Raw genomic sequence first — 21,155 nt, 5'->3', positions numbered from 1 at the left:
CTCCTAAGATTCTCTGTCTCTCTCTCTCTCTTTCTCTTTCTCTAAATATGCTAGGGCGCACAATATGCGTGTGCTACAATATCTTAATATAACATTTTTTATCAATCATACAGCCCCACCCACCCCTGAAAAAAGGTGTGAAGTGAATGCACAAAACACAAGGAACTCAAAGGAAGCGACAGCTCTTCGCTTCAAACACGAACTCCAGCTGTGACCTGCCTTCACTGCACACAGCACTGGACTGCATGTGGATGCGCATCAGTTAGCATGATGGGCCAGTGAGCTGATGAGTATCAGGCAAAATGTCGCCCGCATCACTGAGGACACAGCCGAGAATGTACTTACAGAAAAACAGAGATTAAGGCTGAGTTCACTCTTTACTTGTGGTCCACGTACCACAGACCTAATAAAACTGAAAAAGTCTGCTTAGGTCTGAGCCATTGTTCATCGCTAATCCTTATATTCTACTCCCAGGCTTTGTGAATTGAACAGTTATAAATGTGACTATAATGCCTTGATGCTGGAAGGAATGCCAAGTGTATCATATGATAATGTGTTTCTCCATAAATGTTTAAAATTTTCTTCCAAATACATTCCAGCTTTTTTTTTTTTTTTTTTTTTTCATTTTACCACCCAAGGTGACTTTTAACCTGCTTGATGAGCACAGAAAAATTAAGGTCTTTAATGTCTAATGCTTGTGATTTTATAAAAACCAAAATTGGTCTTCGGGGGATACTTTTGTTGAATAATAATGGGCCAAGGTTTACTCACAGCTGATAAATATGAGCAAGGTGTCGCAAGCTTTCACCCACGGGGATTTGGTGTTAGTGATAAGGTCCTTCCTAGGGTTCACTCAACAGTTTGACAGGAGTGTCACGGTGTGTGTGTGTGTGTGTGTGTGTGTGTGCACACGTGTGCATAAGCACCTGCCCCCCGCCCCCCATCCCACCCCACCCCCCCTCCCCGAGCCGGCCGGAGGGGGGAACGGAATAGACCTGGACCATCACCATGGAGACAGGGACCACGGATACCGAGGAGAGAGAAATGACCACAGGCATTTATGAGCCCGGGGGCAAAAAAGAGGGGAGAGAAAGACACAGATGAAAAAGAGAGGCAAACAGAAGTGTGAGAACGAAAGAGAGAAAAACAGAGAGAGTATATGCTTTGGTAATATTGCCTTGGCTGTTCTGTCCATAAAGCATCACTGAATTTAACTGAGAGAGATGGAGAAAGAGAGAAAAAAATATAGATGGCCCTGGGGCCGTATTCACAAAGCATTTTATCTTACCACTAAGAGTTCTCCTAAGTGGTACTAAAAGTTCCCAGCTAAGAGTTTCCTCTTAAAACCTATTCACAAAGCTGCTGAGACCAACTTTTATTCAGGAACGGAGAGAACTCTTAAGATAAGAGAAAGGGCGAAGTTGACTTTGTTGCTATGGATGACATTGTGTTTCAAGAACAAGCTTACTATGCCCTTAGTGACTGGTTGATAGAGGTCAGGTCTGTGTTGGCAAATTCCTCATAGAAAAACTGTCGTGGGAGGTACAAATCATGTTGCCATCTTCAAATAAAGTTTTTTGCATAAAAATGCAGGCTGAGTGTCCCTGATTTAAACTGAAACCAAAAGTAATCTACTGACTAGTTAAGTATATATTTGGCTCGTGCTGACATTTTAACGTTTTACCATAAAATGTAGAAGTGGTGTTGACTTGTTCACATGGGCGGAGTGGCCTCTTCCTGGCACACTATGTCTGTTCAAACTGCCACCGTAATGACCAAGTCTCGGATCAGAGCACCATGGAGACGGCAGGAAGGAATCATCTCCTCCGCTTAATGAGGGTCAGGGTGACCGGGGGGATCGTTAGTCAGATCATAGAAAATAACAATATCGGGGACCGCGCTGCCATTTAACCCTGAGAAGAGGCCGCGGCGAAAAGAGGGATTCAATCCGAGTCAATCCTTCACCAGGGGGCTGCTGAGTGGTCTTCCTGCGTTTCGTTAGCCCTCTGTCCCACAGCTTTGATTGGTCGCTTATTGATTGGTGGTGGGGGGGGGCGAATGGGCGGGGGGGGTCCACTCAGGGGTTGGGGGGAGGGGTGAATGAAGAGCCATGAAACCGCTGATGAAGCTCAGTTTGGCTTCTTCTGTTCAGTATACAGCACATACAGTGCAATCTGTAAGTATTTGGGTAGTTACACAATTTTTGTTGTTTTGGTTCAGTACTCCAGCACATTGGAATGGAAATGAAACTGAATGAAAATGAACATGGGGTTAATGGATAGTCCAACCTTTTGGGAAATTTGTTTTTTGGCTTTCTTATGCATAGTTAGATGACAAGATTGATACCAATTCCATTTATGTGCATCCAGTACAAAAATAGTAGACAATATTTGAGGGCTGCATGCTAACTGTGGAACCACTATGAATGGCTGCACACGGAAGCAGCATTTAAGGGTATTTATGTCCATATCCCAGTGATCCATGTATGAATAACAGCCTTTTTATACATAGTGCCAACATTTTAGATGACCAAAAGTAATTCGAGAAAAGGCTGCTCAACTGTATATTATGGGTTCATTAGTCAATGTACTCTTTAGCTTAGCTTAGCAGAGCTGTGTGCCTTAAATGCAAGAGAGCTGGCTGAGAGCTGAAGCTAACAAGCTAACAAGGAGACAAGAAAGTGCTACGCTGCTACCACTTGCAGTCATGGCATCCCCCATGCACCCCTCCCCCCTTCTCTGTACCCCCTCCACTGCAGAGGAATCCCCTCTTTTTCAACCCACTTCATTACACCCTAAGAGGTGAGAAAATGACGCTGGATGGGTCTTAAACACTTCATCGGGGGCTCCATGGAGTTATCGCCACATTGTGTGTGGATGCTCCATCGTGTTCAATGGGACTCCACTCTGGCTCAATTAAGACTCGTTACTGCGCATTGTGGACTCATTTTGGCTCAGTTTACATCACATCGCATATTGAACATGGATGGAGGAACGAACTGGAAATCCCTGATGACTTTGTCACATAGTTCCTCTTTGTGCCATTTCAGTACCTCTGTCTAATTAATCTTCCATGTTTGTACGTCTGTTCATCAAAACTGTCTTACTGTGAAGGCCATTCCGTCCAGAGGAGAATACCAAAGCAGTGGATGCCAGTTACCTGATCACTTGTCAAATGAACCTGATTGCGCTGCAATGAACTCTTTGTAAACGGGAAAATGCAACTGCTGTACTGTGCACTCCTTCTCTATCTGCACCATTGTTTTAAAGTTATGACGTAAGGTTCTATTGTTTTTTTTTTCAATCACCCCAGCTGCTTCCTGTCAAACACCCTCAATATGAATTACAGTCGCACATAATTACCTCAACGACCCCAAGCACTGGCTGAGGTCTCTGAGGACTCCAAGAAACATTGTCTACCAAGCCGCAGAGTCACATGTGTGGTGACCTTTACACAAAAGCACCACAGGTGCATGCCTCTCATCTTACACTGATGAAAAAAAAAAAAAAACAGCTAAATCCAAATCCACGCCACATCATATTTCATTCAACAATTTCATCCTACCAAGGCACATAATTAAAAAGTGGTCCCTCAAAAACCTTGCCATCCGATAGGTGTGAGCAGAAATGGAGTGAGTGCTTTATTTAGGAGCCATCTTTTCCTGCCCCTCTCTCTCTCTCTCTCAGTCTTATGATCACCATCACCATAGCAACCTATGCCCCCAACTCCACCTTGTATCACACACAGAGACCCCAAAGCTCCCCATTTCTCCCCCAATCCTAAGCAGAGACTCTCTCACTTGCCTCGGTCTCCAGGTTCTCATATAATCACATAATTTAGGAAGAGCATCAATAGCTCTTCTTACTGCATGGTAGACGCTAAACCAGCCAAACCACGGTCACAGATGTTATTGGCTATAAGAAGCTAGCCTGTCTACTGGACACTTAAAAAGGGAATTCTAAATTCCAATGGTGCGATGTATTTGCATTGTATTTTGTCTTCCATGTACACTAGGGGTGTCCTAACTACTGCCTGCGGTCCATCTGTGGCCCACCACCATTACTGAAATGGCCTGTGAGATATTTTAGAAATAAAATCTGATTTGGCCCGCTATTAAGAAAGTTAAAAAAAAGTATGTTCCTAATTTGAACACTGGGTGTCACTATCACGTAAAACCGCATATAAAAACAGATCAGCTCGTCCTCTTCTTTCCCCTTTTCAAAACTTTAATTCAGCAGTATTGAATGACATTGGCAGATAGTAAGATTAAAAAACACAAGGCCAAGTGACTTGAAACAATTTAGGAAACATTGGGTAGCATTGCTTTGGAATACAGCTTCTTTAATTTTGGTGAGGTAAGATAACCTATATTGTCTGTAGTACAGTAACTTGGCGTCATTTTGATATCAATACTTTTAATGGCAAGCCTAGATTTTGTCAGTTTGATGACTTAAAGACAGTGCTTTGTAAGTATGAGTAACTTGGAATTTTTGTGCGTTGAAAACATGTTTTTCATTACTGTGTTTGTAATGAGTAAGTGATATTAATAATTATACATAAATGTAGGCTATGACAGACATGCATATGTTGCACTCACAGAATGATGACACAAGTCTTCCGGTGCCACATATTTTAATGAAAAGAAGCAGTTCTTTTTCACTGCAAAGAAAACATAAAAGCTTTTATTTGACTACATACGCAGACACTTGCTTTCAGCTCGCTTAGCTTGCTAGTATTCCAGTAAAGCTTGCTACCAAGCATGTTACAATACTGTTGTGTATTTCTGTATCACACTCTTTTTCTCTAACAGAAATGATTAATGTCATTAAAATGAAGCCCCATTTTTACAGTGCACAAATAGGCATTATAACATGGTTTGTGAAGAATCCACAGTAATTTAGCTAACTCCATGTGAACAACAATATAACTAGCACAGAAGCTAGTTATATTACTAACCAGTTTAGCCAACATTATCTTACAACATTCAACATTAAAAGTCAATAGGAATTTGTACGCATACTAAAACTATTGAAAATGTGTGCTTCATATGGTCTTATTAACGTTAAACACGCGGGAAATGTGGAACTGTACCGGAAAGATTTTACAGATGCAAAAGCAATAGTTTAAGTGTTGTATTTTTAGTTAGCCAGCAAGCCAGTGTACTGAGTTAGAGATGTGCTGCAGTCGGAGGCGTAAATTAAACCCTGGTCCATCAATCCTGTAAACAGTTCCAACGAAAAGGCAAAGGCACTACCCACTGGGTTACAAGGGAAGTGGAGATCAGAGGTGCAAAGTTGTACTGTTTTAAGCATGCACAATTATATTATGTTCATTTTGTGTTTGCATCCGAAGTTTTTATTGGTTGAAGAACGTAAATTGACCAATGGGGAGACATATTCTTTGTGTGCTAGGAGCATTTGTGGTAGGAAAAAGAAGAAGACGAAGAAGAAGCAGGAGAAAACGTGAAATCCCCTTAGTTTGGAGCTTTATTGTGTGACATGTGAAGTTGTTTATGAATTCTGTCTGTTGAAATGGGGTTAGAATGTACAGAAATTTATGTTTTTAAGGGCTGAGAGTCTGTGGTTGTTGTGCTTATTTCTCTGGGGAACCCTGAAAAGTGCCAAACTTTTGGCGCTGTATAGGTATGGGGCATGACCCACCAAGATGTAACTTGGCTGGATGGCATAAAAAATAGAAAGTGAATGCAGGAGATTTCAGCCAGGCTGATTTTAGAGGGAAGTGTGTCTGTTTAATTTCCCAGGAATCAGTTGCTGTAATGAAGGACTATAATGTTAAAAGACATAATAAATTTAATGTTAACGTTATAAGTATCTAACTTTTGTTTTGTCTGCGAAAGTTATGCTAAAAAAACTAGCCTACACGCACGTGTTCCAATGATGTAATAACGCTGCCAAAACGTTTTGGGTGGACACACGCAACTTGAGATGCGTTGTGCACTACCTCCTGAATGTATTTCTGCCACAATCATTCTGTAAACGTTTTGAGGCATACACACGCATAATTAGATTCTGTTGTACCACAACTGTTGTGTAGAATTTGTTGTACAACGGATCTGAGCCGCTCCACCAAGTGCACACTCATACACACACACACGCGTGCCCTCTGCTGAAATTTCAATTTGCGATCAGTATTTTTACAATCGAAGACTAATCCTGTTACAGTAGTTCTCTATGGCATAATGAGACAGGCCAGACAGTGAACATCAGCATCCAAAGACAAAGAGACCCGATTTGAGCCTGCATGATAAATTGCCAAGCGATATGCTAATAGTGGCAATCAATAGCTGCAAAATGCATTTCTCTTTTTACTCATTTAAAATGAATACAGCATACAAGTAAATACTATTGTCCACCATGGAACATGGTGAAATGGAGGTGTGTACAGATGTGATGCAGTTTGATAGTGCCATGTAGCTGGACTTGTGAAACGGTTTGAAATCAAGTCGGTAGATGCCCTGGGTGCTTCCTAAAAAAGCCAGTACCCCTGTGATCCTCGAGGCGAAAGAAAGGTGTTGATTACTATCAAACAGACTCAAGTGTAACCCCTCTCTTCCATGCTGTTGCTGACAGCAAGTTTTCTTCTGATTACGACACATCCCACTGTAAACGCCACTGATGGAACTGAGACTGCCTACAACACACTGAAGAAATCAAACGTAATTGTTCTTCGAGCTTGAATGCATTGTGTTGATTTGTGGCTTCTCGTACATCCTTGAGAGGAAAATGGTCCAACCAATTTAAAAAATAATAATAGTAAATAATAGAATAAAAAATTCCTTATTTAGTATTCTTTCACTACTGGTGCCTTCAATGACACTCTTAACGAGCTTCCATCACTTCCACGCGAATGTCGAGGAGATTCATTTTTATCATCGTGAATATTTCATGGAAGAAACGTAGCACTGGCAAAAGATCTGAATAAAACTGTCCTCCTCTGTCAGCACAGAAATGAAAAGTCAGCGTACATGTAAATTTGAGGACGCAGCTAACAAGGAGAAGCAGCACGGCAAGGCAAGAAACCAGCGACTCTGCTTCCTCAACCTAATTTTTCCTTCATACCCAAAACATTTCCTCACAGGATTGTAACAGACTTAAAGAGGAAGTCTCCATCTGAACAACGAGTTGGTGATGAGATATTGTGTTTTTATTTCTTCTTTTATTTCTGAGTTGTTTTAAAATATGATTTCAGGTACGGCAGCTCTGTGAATAACTGTATGCTGAGGCTGTAATTCTGAAATTGAAAAAAAATGTCTGGGGGCGACGGATCCATTTGAGTGACAGTGAATCAGCCGACAAGACATGTTCTCTACTTGTAGTGAAGAGGTGTTTATATGGCTGGATGACAGGGATAATCTCTCACTGTGTGCTAAAATCACTCATACATACACACACACACACACACAAACACACGCATGCACACAAAACAGGCTTTGAAATTACTAAACTCCTTCCAAGACCACAACTAAATGTAATCCTGATATCCTTACATTTGTTTTTTTTTTTTGTTTTTCTTTTGTCTGATCAATTGCTGTCTTGTTTCTGAAGGGCAACGGCATCACCGCTGTCTCCTGATTAACCAATCAGATGACATAAAGCCAAAGACATCAGTTAATCACCTAACAGCCAGTCCCACGAGAGCTGACTCCACCAGTGAGGATATGAGGGGAATGATTTGGTTTGGATGCTGCTGCTCAGGACCCCCCTTTCCTCTTAAAATATTCACCGATGTTCTGCTGAGAGGCACGTATTTGACACTAGAGTGCAATTTAGCACAGAATCAGTGTTCCTCATCTTTCAGTGAGCTCTCCACCAGGCACCCCGTAGGGCCCATTTTTCATTCTGATGCTAGAATATTCTTCAACCACCGCACGTTCGTATAGAAATCTGAAAATAAAAATCCATAAGAACAAAATAGAAGATTTGAAATTTTGAAAAAATAAATGCCTTCTCTATGATAGTTGCAAACCCCCTCTGTCACACTCATTGCAGGTAAAAGAAAGGGAGTGGAGGGCTGACAGAGAGCCTGAGAGCTGTGACTGACAGCTGGTAGCATTCCGGCAGCTTGTGGCCTGAAACCCCATCCCCCTGTAATGAAGTCTCCGGCGTGATCATGGGAGTATTTGTTAGTTTTAGGGACCGCTAGGCCTGGATCTCCCTCAGCAGGTGGTGCCCCGGAGGAAGGGGGGTTAAAGGAGCTCCACTAGCTGGGGAGGTGGGGGGAGCAGGGGTTGGGGGCAAGCAGGCCACAGAACCAGCTGTCAGTCAGAGATGGAGAGTTTGCTGAGATCACATTCAGACCAGCTGGCTGCAGAGAAGAAACAGAGCTCACTGCACAGACAGACAGACAGACAAGCAGACAGGGAGACAGTGAGAGACTAACTGGCAGGCACCCAGTTAAACCAGTAAGTAAGTAGGTTGGCATACAGACAGACAGAGAGACAGCCAGAGGGATAGACAGTCAATTAGGCATACAGGCAGACATACAGACAGGCGAGGCGGGCAGACAGGCAGACATACAGGCAGATGGACAGACAGGCAGGCAGGCTGGTCGAAAGAAAGACAGGAGTCAGATCGGTTGCTTCCAAGGCAACCAAGCAGGTTCAATATCTGAAGAGAATGTTAGATGTCTAGATCAGAGCTGGAGGGTACACTGTTTCCCCGACAGGAAAGCGTGTATACCTCTAAAAAACATCCACCAAGAGCACAGTCATTTCAGCCATTCACCCATTCACTGCTCTTTTCTACAGCACCTGCATTTTGCATTTTTCCTCACTCATTCACACTTTCACTGCTCTTTTCTTTTCATTCACACTTTCACTCTTTAACATTCCCCTTCTCTTTCTCTCTCAACCCTCCATGAGTGAAAACAATAGATTTCATTCTCTAATCCACTCAGGCACAATCACTTATTCATGTGCTTGCTTGCACTCTATTTCTTTCTCTCCTTTCATTACGAGTTTAAAAGCTAAGGTTTATATATTTATGTACATTCGTTTTCCCATTTGATCACCCTTTTCCCCCTCACAGTCCTAGTTTTCACTTTATGTAATCTCTCTCCTGTGGCTCTAGCACTGTTCAATAAATTCCTTCAGACGTGGATTTTTACAACTAAAATAGCAATCTGCTTCTGAAATAAAGTCGTTTAAAATCCTTTTGCAGCAATTTAACCAGGCCGGTTAATCAATAAGTAAATGAAGCCTGTTTATCCAATACTGTATGTTTGCCATATCAAATAAAACGGCATCAAAATGAAATTTAAAAGAGCAGATGGAGGCAATTGTCTCTATTACCACCATGTAGTCTGTCAGAAATTCCTTTTTGCATTGTGAAGGGAAATGCATTATAGTGATTTCCCAGATGAATGAAAGATTAAGGGTGAGAAAGAGGTAGGTGAACGGATGTTCTCTCCACCCACTGTCCAGCCGGCCCCTCAGCCCCCGAAAAATTTGGTGTCCTCTGCTCCTGATATAGCGGCCCTACCCCAGGGGCCCTTATCCTGGCATTGATCAGCGCTGACAGACCCCAAGGCCCTAAGGGGCCCTGCTGACATGCTGGGCTGCTCGAGACCTTTAATAACACACCATTAGCAGAGAAGAGGCTGTGTGGTTTACAGCGGCCAGGGCCAAACACCCTCTCAGAGCCAGCGCACGCCCATGAAGGTTTTTAGGGGAGCGGGGATCGATCCCTGCTCCTTGCCCTGAGGGGGGGGGGGGGGGGGGGGGGGGGGGGCACAGCAGACACAATCAGGATGTGTTTGTGTTTGTGTGTGTGTGTTTGTGTGGATGCCCATGTGTGTTTTTGTGGGAGCAAATGTGTGTGTTTGTGCATTTATGTGGGTGTACATACAGTGAGCACCATAATTAATTGGACAGTGACACATTTTTTGTTATTTTGGTTCTGTACTTTAGTACTTTGAGTTTGAAAGGATACAGTGACAATGAGGTTGAAGTGCAGACTGTCAGCTTTAATTTGAGGGTATTTTCATCCATATCGGATGAACCGTTTAGAAATGACATCATCTTTTGTACATGGTCCCCCCATTTTAAGGTACTACAAGTATTTGTTGAATTGGCTTCACAGATGTGTTTTGTTAGGCAGGTGTATTCATTTGTGTCGTTAGTGAATGCAGAAGAGAGCTGTTGATGTCTAGTCTTGATTCTAGACTTTGCAATTGCCTTTGATGATTGTTGTTGGGGTGTGACCACATGAAGAAGTCAGCAGTGTCAATGCAAATTAAGCTGACCATCATAAGGCTCAGAAATGAAAATCAATCAATTAGGAACATTGCAAAAACCCTGGGCATGCCCAAGTCAACAGTTTGGTTCATCATTAATAAGAAAAAAACAACTGGTGAAGTCAATTATGTCAAAAGACCTGGTAAACCGAGGAAGACCACTGTAGTGGATGACTGGAGAATACTCTCTGTGGTGAAGAAAACCCCCCTGACAACAGCCCAACAGATCAAAAACACTCTCCTGGATGCAGGTGTAGATGTGTCAAAGTCTACTATACGTAGAAGGACTACACCAGCAGGACTACAGAGGGTACACTACAAGATGCAAACCACTGATAAGCCTGAAGAACAGAAAGGCATTACATTTTGCTAAAAAGCACGTAAAAGAGCCCCAAGAGTTCTGGAACAAAGTCTTGTGGACAGATGAGACAAAGATTAACATGTACCAGAATGATGGAAAGAGGAAAGTGTGGAGACAAAAAGGAAATGCCCATGATCCAAAGCATACCACCTCATCCGTAAAACATGGTGGAGGGGGTGTTATGGCTTGGGCCTGTACGGGTGCCAGTGGAATGGGCTCACTTGTCTTCATCGATGATGTGACTGCAGACAGAAGTAGAACAATGAATTTTGAAGTCTACAGAAATATTTTATCTGCTCAGATAAAACCAAATGCCTCCAAACTCATTGGACGGCACTTCATCATGCAACAAGACAATGAGCCGAGACATACTGCTAGAGCAACGAAGGGGTTTTTGACGGCCAAAAAGTGGAAAATCCTTGACTGGCCGAGTCAATCACCGGATCTGAGTCCAATTGAACATGCATTTTACATGCTGAAGAGGAGACTGAAGGCAAAAAGTCCCCGAAACAAGCAGGAACTGCAGATGGCTGCAGTACAGGCCTGGCAGAGCATCACCAGGGAAATTACCCAGCGTCTGGTGATGTCTATGCGTTGCAGACTTCAAGCAGTCATTGCATGCAAAGGATATGCAACCAAATATTAAAAATGATTACTTTATTCTACATTATGTTAAACTGTCCAATATTTTTTGATGCCCGAAAATGGGGGGACTATGTACAAAAGGTTCTATCATTTCTAAACGGTTCATCCGATATGTATGAAAATACCCTCAAATTAAAGCTGACAGTCTGCACTTCAACCTCATGGTATCCTTTCAAACTCAAAGTGCGTAGAGTACAGAACCAAAATAACAAAAAATGTGTCACTGTCCAATGAATTATGGTGCTCACTCTATGTGTGATTGTCTGTTTGTGTGGGTACGCATGCTTGTGTTTATGTGTTTGTGTGGGTGTGCATTTGTGTGTTTGTGTTTGTGTGGGTGTGCATTTGTGTGTTTATGTGTTTGTGTGGTCATGCATGTGTCTGTGTCTTTGTGAGTTTTCTTATGTGTGAGAGAGACAAGAAAGCATTCATATCCTATTGTTTACAGGGGAAATTTGAAATGCCATTCAAATTGAGTGACACGCTTAATCCCATAAAGATAAATGACGTCTTTATCTGACATCTGGCGCCAGATCTCTCAATTAATCTAACGTTAATCCAATGCTAATGAAGTTCAAGCTAACTTTTCATACTGCTGTAACTGTTCCTAAACAGCGAACATCTAATGCATCTATCATTATCAAATAAAACTTTAGAGAATTTACTCAAAATGGAAGTTCTCCTTTACCTTTTCACCTTTTAAAATACATTTAATGTTTTCACTTCAAAACCCTTTGTGTTACACAATTCATTAAAATACCATTGCTGTGACAGTGATGCAGAGATATAACAGGGTTACCTACAACCAAGACATTTTGAATAATGTAATGTCATACTATAACACAGTAACATTATTCAAGATGTGATGCTTATTAATTACAGAACACAGTATCTAGGTTGTTTTTCTCTCTTCTCCATTCTTAGATGTGGATATGTTTTATAACCTGTTCCAAGTGTTCACATGCACAATTTAATTTTATAAACTATGCGCTGTTGAAAACCTATTACCCAACCCCCCACCAACCAATTTGATTGACAGGACCTGACTACCAGCCAGGCTTTACATGGCAGTGAATTACTTGTTTTCTCATAGAAAGCCCTGTGAGAATTTAGATACCACAGATCATATGGGAAAAACATAATTTGAGCATATGTGCCCCTGGGCATCTAGCTTGGCAGTTTAAGGTAGTAGGTAGTACTTTAGTTTTTATTTTTTTGTTTGTTGGTTTTCTTACACATTATCTTTTGTGCTTTCTACCATCAGCAGTGCTATAAATTACAATGCAATTTGCTGAAAAAGAAACAAAAACCTATTTTTTTCCCATGACCACTTGCCTGAAATGTCAGAAAAGAAAGCATTCCTTTTCTGCCGGGTGTTTTACGAGGGTTTACACAAGCAGTGTGTTCCCAGATAATAAACTTTCAAGTCTCACTCTTTGCCCATTTGCAATGAATATCATGGATCATTAAGTTTAGACCAAAAGCTAGTCTGCGATGCGCACTCACGTTAATGCTTAATCTTCCATTAGCGTAGAAGTAAAGACGGCTCTATTCATGAGATCAATGCCAGCGGGCGGGCATGACTTCATTTAAATGCCGGAAGATACCGTAGTTAGATAACGTAGTTAAGAAATGAGAGTAATTGCTTGTGTAAAGAAACAAGTAATTAAACATTATGTTTTATATTTATATATATACATATATATATATATATATATAGCTGAGTGCAAGATGTTGGATCTAGATTGCACAATTAAAACTCTTTTCACACTACATTTAATGCATATATGATGCAAGCCTTTCTTCCTGCCGTGCACAGAAAAAGGAACTCAAATGGCATTGTTTAGCAGTTTGTGCCTCCGCAAGTTTATACAGTGAATGTCTGGATGATAACAAGGGGAGAGAAATTTCCATGAGCGGGATTGCCAGCAGACGCGGTTAGCAGTACTCGTTTTTCCGATCAGCAGCATACATTTCCCACACTGATCCGCACCCATAGACTCGCTGCTTGTGCACACAAAAAGGAAAAATAAAAACTTTGACAGAAGAAAAAACGTGTCACTCACTCCAGCCTACGTACACAAGCACTCATCGCTGCATTTTCGTGACATCCTCTCTCTGCTAAATAGGCTGTACTCACCATCAGCGGCGTTTCAGATAGGCAAACCCCTCAACCACTCCTTTTACATTATCCCGACCATGCCGCGTTGTTCTGTAATGAACATTCAAGTTTCTAATATAGCTTCAATAACCTTCGAGGGGTCAAAGGGCTTCAAACACAATCTCTTCATTCACAAACTTCGTTCTCAGAGGAATCAGCCTTGAGGAAAAACCAAACAGGCCTTGAGGACGCTTCTGCTTCAATTCACTAGGTAAACTCAGTCGCCGGCTCACATTTAATTGGGCTGAAATTGACCTGGAAAGGCATGGCGTAACGCGCAGTATGTTTACAGGGCATTCCGCCACACAATGTCGAGTGGTCTCGTTCCACGGCGGCTGATCTAATCCTGCCAGACATATTATGCTAGCCCAGTGTGACTGCGGTACCGCGGTGAAGTGAAACACGTTGTAGGAACGTAGCGAACGTGCTGCGCCAGCCGGGACAAAGACCCACTGGAGGGAATGGAGTTTTAAAAAGACCTGAGCAGTGTAGGTTACGCTACATCTATGCTGCGCAGGCTAGCCACTTCTCCTTCCCCCTGGATGATGGAAGCAGGCAGGGCGTGCTCCAGCAGCACTCTCTCATTAAAGACAAGGGCACTGACAGACCACTCTATTTCAGAGGTGCCATGACTCATGAAGCCAAAGCTGGCATAAGCAGCTAACAGCCATGGACATGGTTTACCCTCAGTGTATCGCCAAGCAACGAAGCCAAGGCCATCAGCCTGAAAAACTGTTTACAAGTGCTTTATCCTCAATGTACCTAACACAGTACATACAGTTCCTATGGTGAGGCGCCAATGTGCTGTATTTAAGTAAGGAAGCTCACCACAAGTTAAATAAAAAGGTCAGTGAATACATATGTTTTAATGTCAAAGGCACTATAAGTTAGGACTTATAAATGAAAAATATATTAATGTGCTGATTGGCTGTGCCATTTTATCTTCTTTCATTAATTGTCAAATAAGTTTGTGGCTCTTGAAATGTTTACTTTTTTACTTCACATGGTTACCAACAAAAAAACATCAAAAATAATGAAGCTGTGAATATGGTTCAGATTTCTGTTGTCAGTTGTGGACAAATCAGGCCTTCTTTTCACAGAGGGGAAGAAGAAGGAAAAAAGAAGAAAGCTGAAGAATTTGTTCCTTTCTTTTTTCCAGAGTGAAATTCATGAAATGGATCAAATACTAAAGGTCTCCTAAGAGCCTTGCCTCTTCCTCTGAGCTCTGACCCACCAATCGGGCCCAGGTGAAAAAAAATGACTATCACAGTGACAGAGCTATTGCCTTCCTCCCCTCAGTAACGAGGGGATTATGCTTCGATGTCACCTGCACGTCATAAATCTGCCCATCCCTGACACCACCGCCACGCAGCGCCAAAGCTGCCTCCTCCCAGCGAGACAGATCATTATTTACACATCCACCATGACCGTGAATATGCTCCTCTCAGCCAGGCTCAACCTACCTTGCGTGTCAGGTGATCCAAAGCCCTCTCGAGGGCAGGTCTGAAAAGGATCGCTTGGGCCTGCAAGTCTATGCGATTCACCTAGCAGACGGGCCTGTTATCCTGGGAAACATCTTCAGGTTACACAGGGGCCAAACTGTAAGTCATTCCAAAAACCAGAAAATGGGAACTCGTGAACAACTTCTATGAAAGTCTAAGCACCTCAGCTTGTTGGGTCTAAAACATTCATTCAGAAATTTTAGGGTATTTAATATGCAATTACATTCTAGAAAAATTGATGTCATTAATCAGATTTGAACAAAGCTCATGCAGGTAAATGCCAACCACCCATTCCCCTCACCCAAACCTAAAATCCACAATTCAGCACCCAGGTCTATCTGTCAGTAAAGTACACAAGGTAGGATAATTAAGGCAGGGTAAAAAAAGATAGAGCACATCCAATAGAATACTGTAGAGGGGTATCCTCTGAGACACTACAGAACAAATATGGATTCAGACTATAACGTTAACCAAAAACCCCCAAATCAGGACAATAAAAAAAGACTTGGGAGTATGTCCACAGCCTCTGTGTTGAGCACATGATACAGAAATAGCATATCACCAGGGGAATCCAGAATGCTGAAACGCATTCATTATTTATACACAAAAACAAATCCATTACCAACTCATGTAGTGCTCTTTTAAAGAGGGCCAGATGTTATAGTGGGGCACGGTCTGGATATCACCGCTAGTTCCTTTTACAGAGACATGCCATTTCTGTGTGTGTGTGTGTGTGTGTGTGTGTGCATTTGCGTGTGTGTGTGTAGGTGTGTGTGCATGTGTGTAACGTCTGTGTGTATGTGTGTGTGCGTGTGTGTGTGTGTGTGTGCATATGTGTTGGCATCCTCTTGTATAGTGTTGTCATTTCTTCAAACCAATTAAGCCAAGGACAGAGGGTGGCTCCAGAGAATGCAGAAGGCCAGGCAACTGCCTGCAGATCCTGGAGAGAAGTACTTTAACCCCCCCGCCCCCCTCCCCAGAGACAGGCGACCGCGCATGAACAGCATCCCCCTCCGCTCACCCGTGAGAATGGCTAATACTGGCTGGCAGAACATCGCTCAATACTCATCCAGCTCTTTCTAGCAGTAGGCTGAACACAATGATGGAACCAGTCCCACATGTTGTTAGCTTCAAAGCACATCCAAGCCAAAATATTTCCATGATAATAATAATAATAATAATAATAATAATAATAATAATAATAATAATAATAACAATAATAATAATAATAATAATAATAATAATAATGATGAACTCAGTAGAGTGCAGACCGCAGGCAAAGCACAACAATTTCCCTTCATACAGTATGAATGTACACAGAAAATATCTTGGCACTTCCAGTCATTACTTTCTGAGATATGTTTGGCCTGATGGTGGCGCTAGAGGAAAGGTTATGGGGTCACCAGATATGACTGTCACAGGTGTACAAATGGACGGACGGTCCAGACACCATTACCTAAGTCCCTTGGCGAAGATAATGATAATAAGTAACAAAAGGCATTCTCAAACATTCTTATCTGTATTTAAAAACCCATTTTGACTGCTTTTGGTCCTGTGATTCTGTTTAATTTTTGATTGAATAAATACGTTGAAATACCCTTCTGGTTGATAATGCCAGCCATCTATAAGCATGTGTTGAGTTTGCACAGTTGCTCATTTAGAGCAAGGTAAACACATTCAGCAAAATGTTTACAGAGAAAGTGAATTTCACAGTGCAAAGTAAAGAAAAATCAGCCAGCTCAAGATGTTTTTTTTTTTGTTTTGTGTGGTTTGCTTTTCTTTTTGTGCCGTTGTAGGTTTTTACTGGTCAAAAACAATGGTAAATGCTCAAAATAAGGCATTGTTTCATTTGCAGCTTAAATATGAAAATTCACGTCGCCTAGTCAACCAACATGTGGAGCTCGATAGCAATCTGAATGCAAGAGCCTATTGCATAGATATTACTTTTGTGGGCAATTTCTCAAATAAAAGATAATTAACAAAATGGGAAAATTTTCATTCTGTCAAGAAAACAGACTCTGTACAACACATGGAAAGAAATGATGTTGTTCCAAGAAACCAAGGGCCAGATTTACTAAAGGATCCTGACTGATTTTCTGAAAAGAAAAAAAAGCAGTTGCTACAGGGTCGCAATATCTACATTGGATTTACTAAATGGTCACAATGGGTCAAAATTGCTATTAGGATGTATTTTTGCGGGAAATACATCACCCTCCGACTTTCCCTTTGATGCATAGTTAAATATATCTAGTCATGCATATGTACAGTAGAGGCCAAAAGTTTACATACACGTAGGCTAAAGATATTCAAACTCAGTTTTTCACAGCTCTGCACATTTCATGTTACCATACATTTCTTTTGGCAAATCAATTAGGGCATCTACTTTGTTCACATCAGAGGTAATTTTAAAACAATCGATTAGAGACAGATTTATTTCACAATATCAGAATTCCAGTGGGTCAAAAGTTTACATGCACAAAGTTGACTGTCTCTTTAAACAGTCTGGAAGATTCCAGACATTGATGTAATGACTTTTTAGAAGCTTCTGATTGGCCAATTGTCATAAGTAAGAGTTCACTGGGAGTTAATTGGCACCTATGGCTGTATTTATGTATGTATATATGTACCTACCTTTAGAGCCACTGCCTTTTTGCTCTTGATACCATGGGAAAATACAAGAAACTCAGCCAGGACCTCAGAAAAAAATTGTGAACCTCCACAAGTACGGTTCCTCCTTAGGAGCAATTTTGAACAACAACTGAAGGTAGCATCTGTACAATTGTATGCAAATATGAAAATCTTGGGAGCACACAGACACTGCATCATTCAGGAAGAAGGCACAAATTAACTCCCAACTGAACCCCAAGATAACAACAAAGGAGTCGGAGGCATCAGGTACCAAAGTATCTACATCAACTATTAAGAGAATCATACATCGCCATGGTCTGCAAGGCTGTCGTGCAAAGAAGAAGCCCATATTCCACGACCGGCATAAAAAAAGCCAGAATGAAGTTTGAAGGAGATCACCAGGACAAAGACCTAGCCTTTTGGAGGAGTGTTCGCTGGTCAGATGAAAGAAAAATTGAACTGTTTGGCCATAATTATCAGTGCTATGTATGGAGGAAAAAGGGTGAGGCTTTTAATCTGAAGAACACCATCCCAACTGTGAAGCATGGGGGTGGCAGCATCATGTTGTGGGAGTGTTTTGCTGGAAAAGGGATTTGTGCACTTCAGAAAATAGTTGGTGTCACGAGGAAGGAGGATTATCCAGAAATACTGAAGCAACACCTCAAGATATAAGCTATAATGTTAAAACTCGGTCGCAACTGGGTCTTCCAGCAGAACAATCGGCCTCATTCACCAACCGTTCTTAAGAAGAATTTTCTTCTTAAAACCCACTTACGCAGTTTTCACAAAGATTCTGACATTCACCAATGTTTTCTTATTTGGAATTTGTTCTTAGGTAAGAGCAGAATCTACGCACACTCAAGAGCACACTTACGCACATTTGAGTGCTGACATGTTTGTGCAAAATAATTAGTTATTATTATTTTTTCAATTTGTTGTATAATATTATAGGATTTAAATTACAATAATATTTTTATAATTTATAATATTTTTTTAATAATTATTTTCATTATTTTACAAAGCGTTAAGGTGCCAGGTTCCACCTCAGAGGGTGGTTGCCTCAGCAGGAGTTCATCTGTAAATAAATGATAAAAAACAAACCATCGTAGTGACCTTTTATTTTTGGGGGTTTCAATTATGCAATGTTTGGTCTATACTGCAAAAGCAAATGTTTAAATTCTGAATACAAACTAAGCACTTAAGTAACACTTTTTAAACACATGGCATGTTGAAGAAGAGAACATGTATTCAGAGGCGTCACTAGGGGGGTGACACCAAAATGACTGGCAATACATTTTTTGTGCAGTGTTTTGTGCAGCGACGGGTTTACTCCGATGCAGTTTACTGCCGGTTGATTTAATTAGCGGTATTAATGTGACGAGAAGCGCTTTGTCGTTTGAATGCATAACACGCAATTCCTTGCGCCCACTCCCACCAGGTTTTTTTTTTTTTTTGCCTCAGATTTGACATCAAACCATTTTTTTTTTTTTACTTCATCAGTTGTGCACCCTACTCCGGATACAGCGTTCACTGAATGAGTAATAGCATCCCATGCTTCTTTTTCTGTGTTATTTTATATCCACTACTGATGCTACTAAATATGACAGGTCGTTTGCTGTTCACTTCCCGCAGCAATACCTCCACTTCAGAACTGAGGTTTTTCTTACGTTTGGAGTCCGGTGCTCCACCCTCTTAGATTTTAGTTTGGGCATTATATGTGAATGTAATATGCGCCAGTTGTTGTCGTCGCTCCCCATACTGTTTTGTTTTTGTTATGTTATGTTTCGTTGGCTGACGAAACGGACGAAGATTCTGTGTATTTTGGTCTGTTTTTGGTTTTTCTTTTTAGCGTATCCTCCACTGACCATCACTGTTGCATGCATTCAAAAAACTACTAACTAACACTTACATTACAGTGTAAAATACCCACATTATATAATACCACTTGTTGTGTCCCGAACTATTATAATTTATCTACCTTCTTTTGTTTTCGGAGGACTTGGTCTCCTACCTCTATCGTAGGGTCTGTTGGAGGGTTTTGCCCTGTGGCGCTCATCTGCATACATCTTGGCCTTTCCTTTTTGTTTCAGCGTCGCGGTCGCGCATTTCCCAGTCATTCCGTGCTGTGGCTAAATCTGGCAGCTTTCCTCTCATTTTGCGGCCGAACAGCAGCTCAGCTGGGCTCCTGCCCGTCGTGGGATGATCAATGGCTCTGTAGATCGTGACATATTTGCGTAGCTCACGCTTCCTGTCTGATCCGTCAGCTTGTGCAATGCGAATGCGCTTCAGGAGGGAGGCATTCTGCCGCTCGACCTCACCATTTGCTTGAGCCCATTTTGGCGTTGTCTTAACATGCTGAATTCTGTTTTCTTTGCAGAAGAGCTGAAATTCCTGTGACATAAACTGCGGACCACAATCTGTTCGACAGGTAAGTGGTAGCCCATGGCGGCTATAGATAGCCTCTAAACTATCAATTACCTTCTCTGCGGTCATGGGCTTGAGGATGTCGTATTCATGATATCGACTATAATAGTCTACAACTACAAGTATTGAATGTCCAGTGGGTAACGGACCCAATAAGTCTGTAGCTACATCCTGCCATGGCCCATCAGGTAGTGTCGTTGGTCTCAGTGGCTCCGGCATGTCCAGCCAGGTTACAATCTGGCAACCATGACATGACTTGCAGTGTTTTTCTGCAGCCTTGTCAACTCCAGGCCACCACACTTTGCTCCTGAGGTGTTGTTTCGTGCCTACTATACCTAACTGTCCCTCGTGAGCTAACGCCAGTGCCCTCACGTGAAGTGAGTGCGGCAGTACAATACGTGTTCCCCTGAGAACTAAGTACCCAATCACACAGAGTTCGTTTGCTATTGGTGCGTATGCATTTGTCAAAACACCCACTCTCAACAGCCTTCCTCACTTCTCTCAGCTCCTCATCTTCCGCTGAGGCTTCTTCCACCTCCCTTGTGGTAAGTGCATTTGGCATTGCATTCACTGCCACAAATCTCACATATTCATCTGACCTGTGTTCATGTACTTCCTCCATTGCCGTCTTTCCTAGCAGACGTGACAGCAGAACAGTGATGTTCTGCTTCCCTGGGATGTGGACCACCTTGAAGTCATATGGCTGGAGTCTCAGCACCCACCGCTCGATGCGCGCGCATGGCTTGGAGTGTGGGCTGTAGATCGCCTCCAGTGGTTTATGGGCCGTAACTAAATCGAACTTCATTCCATATACGTAAGCGTGAAGTCTTTCACACGCCCACACTAATGCTAGGGCTTCACGCTCCATTTGAGAGTACCTGCGTTTGCATTCTGATAGGCTACGACTCACTTAACAAACTGGTATCATCTCTCCCTTCTGTTCCTGGACAAGTACAGCACCTATGCCTACAGGCCCTGCGTCTGCAATGATTTTAGTGGGAGCATCTTTGTCGAAATAAGCGAGTGTCCCTGCTTTAGCGAGTCCCTGTTTCAGTGTCTGAAATGCTTTCTTCTGTTCAGGTCCGAAATGGAACGTTGTGTCCTTCTTTGTGAGTCGGCAAAGCGGCTCTGAGATCGTTGCAAACTGAGGAATAAACCTACTGCTATAGCTCACTAAACC

At 42.0% G+C, this 21,155-nt stretch overlaps 1 protein-coding gene across 4 annotated transcripts in view; it reads right to left on the bottom strand.

Annotated features, from left to right (window-relative positions):
* LOC135253442 (ephrin type-B receptor 1-B) overlaps positions 1–21,155 on the bottom strand; it is a 243,604-nt gene that overhangs the window by 179,880 nt on the left and 42,569 nt on the right. The window contains exon 1 of one of the 4 annotated variants that reach the window (XM_064332733.1): positions 13,401–17,569. The exons of the other annotated variants lie outside the window; for them this stretch is intronic. The gene's annotated coding sequence lies outside the window, so the exon portion shown is untranslated. Of the gene's footprint in view, positions 1–13,400; positions 17,570–21,155 lie in introns of those variants that run through there. 4 annotated transcript variants of the gene reach the window in all.

This window comes from Anguilla rostrata, chromosome 4 (assembly GCF_018555375.3).
Source record: "Anguilla rostrata isolate EN2019 chromosome 4, ASM1855537v3, whole genome shotgun sequence".
Lineage (NCBI taxonomy): Eukaryota > Metazoa > Chordata > Actinopteri > Anguilliformes > Anguillidae > Anguilla > Anguilla rostrata.
The sequence above is the reverse complement of the archived record's forward strand: the minus strand, read 5'-3'. Positions and strand labels throughout refer to the sequence as shown.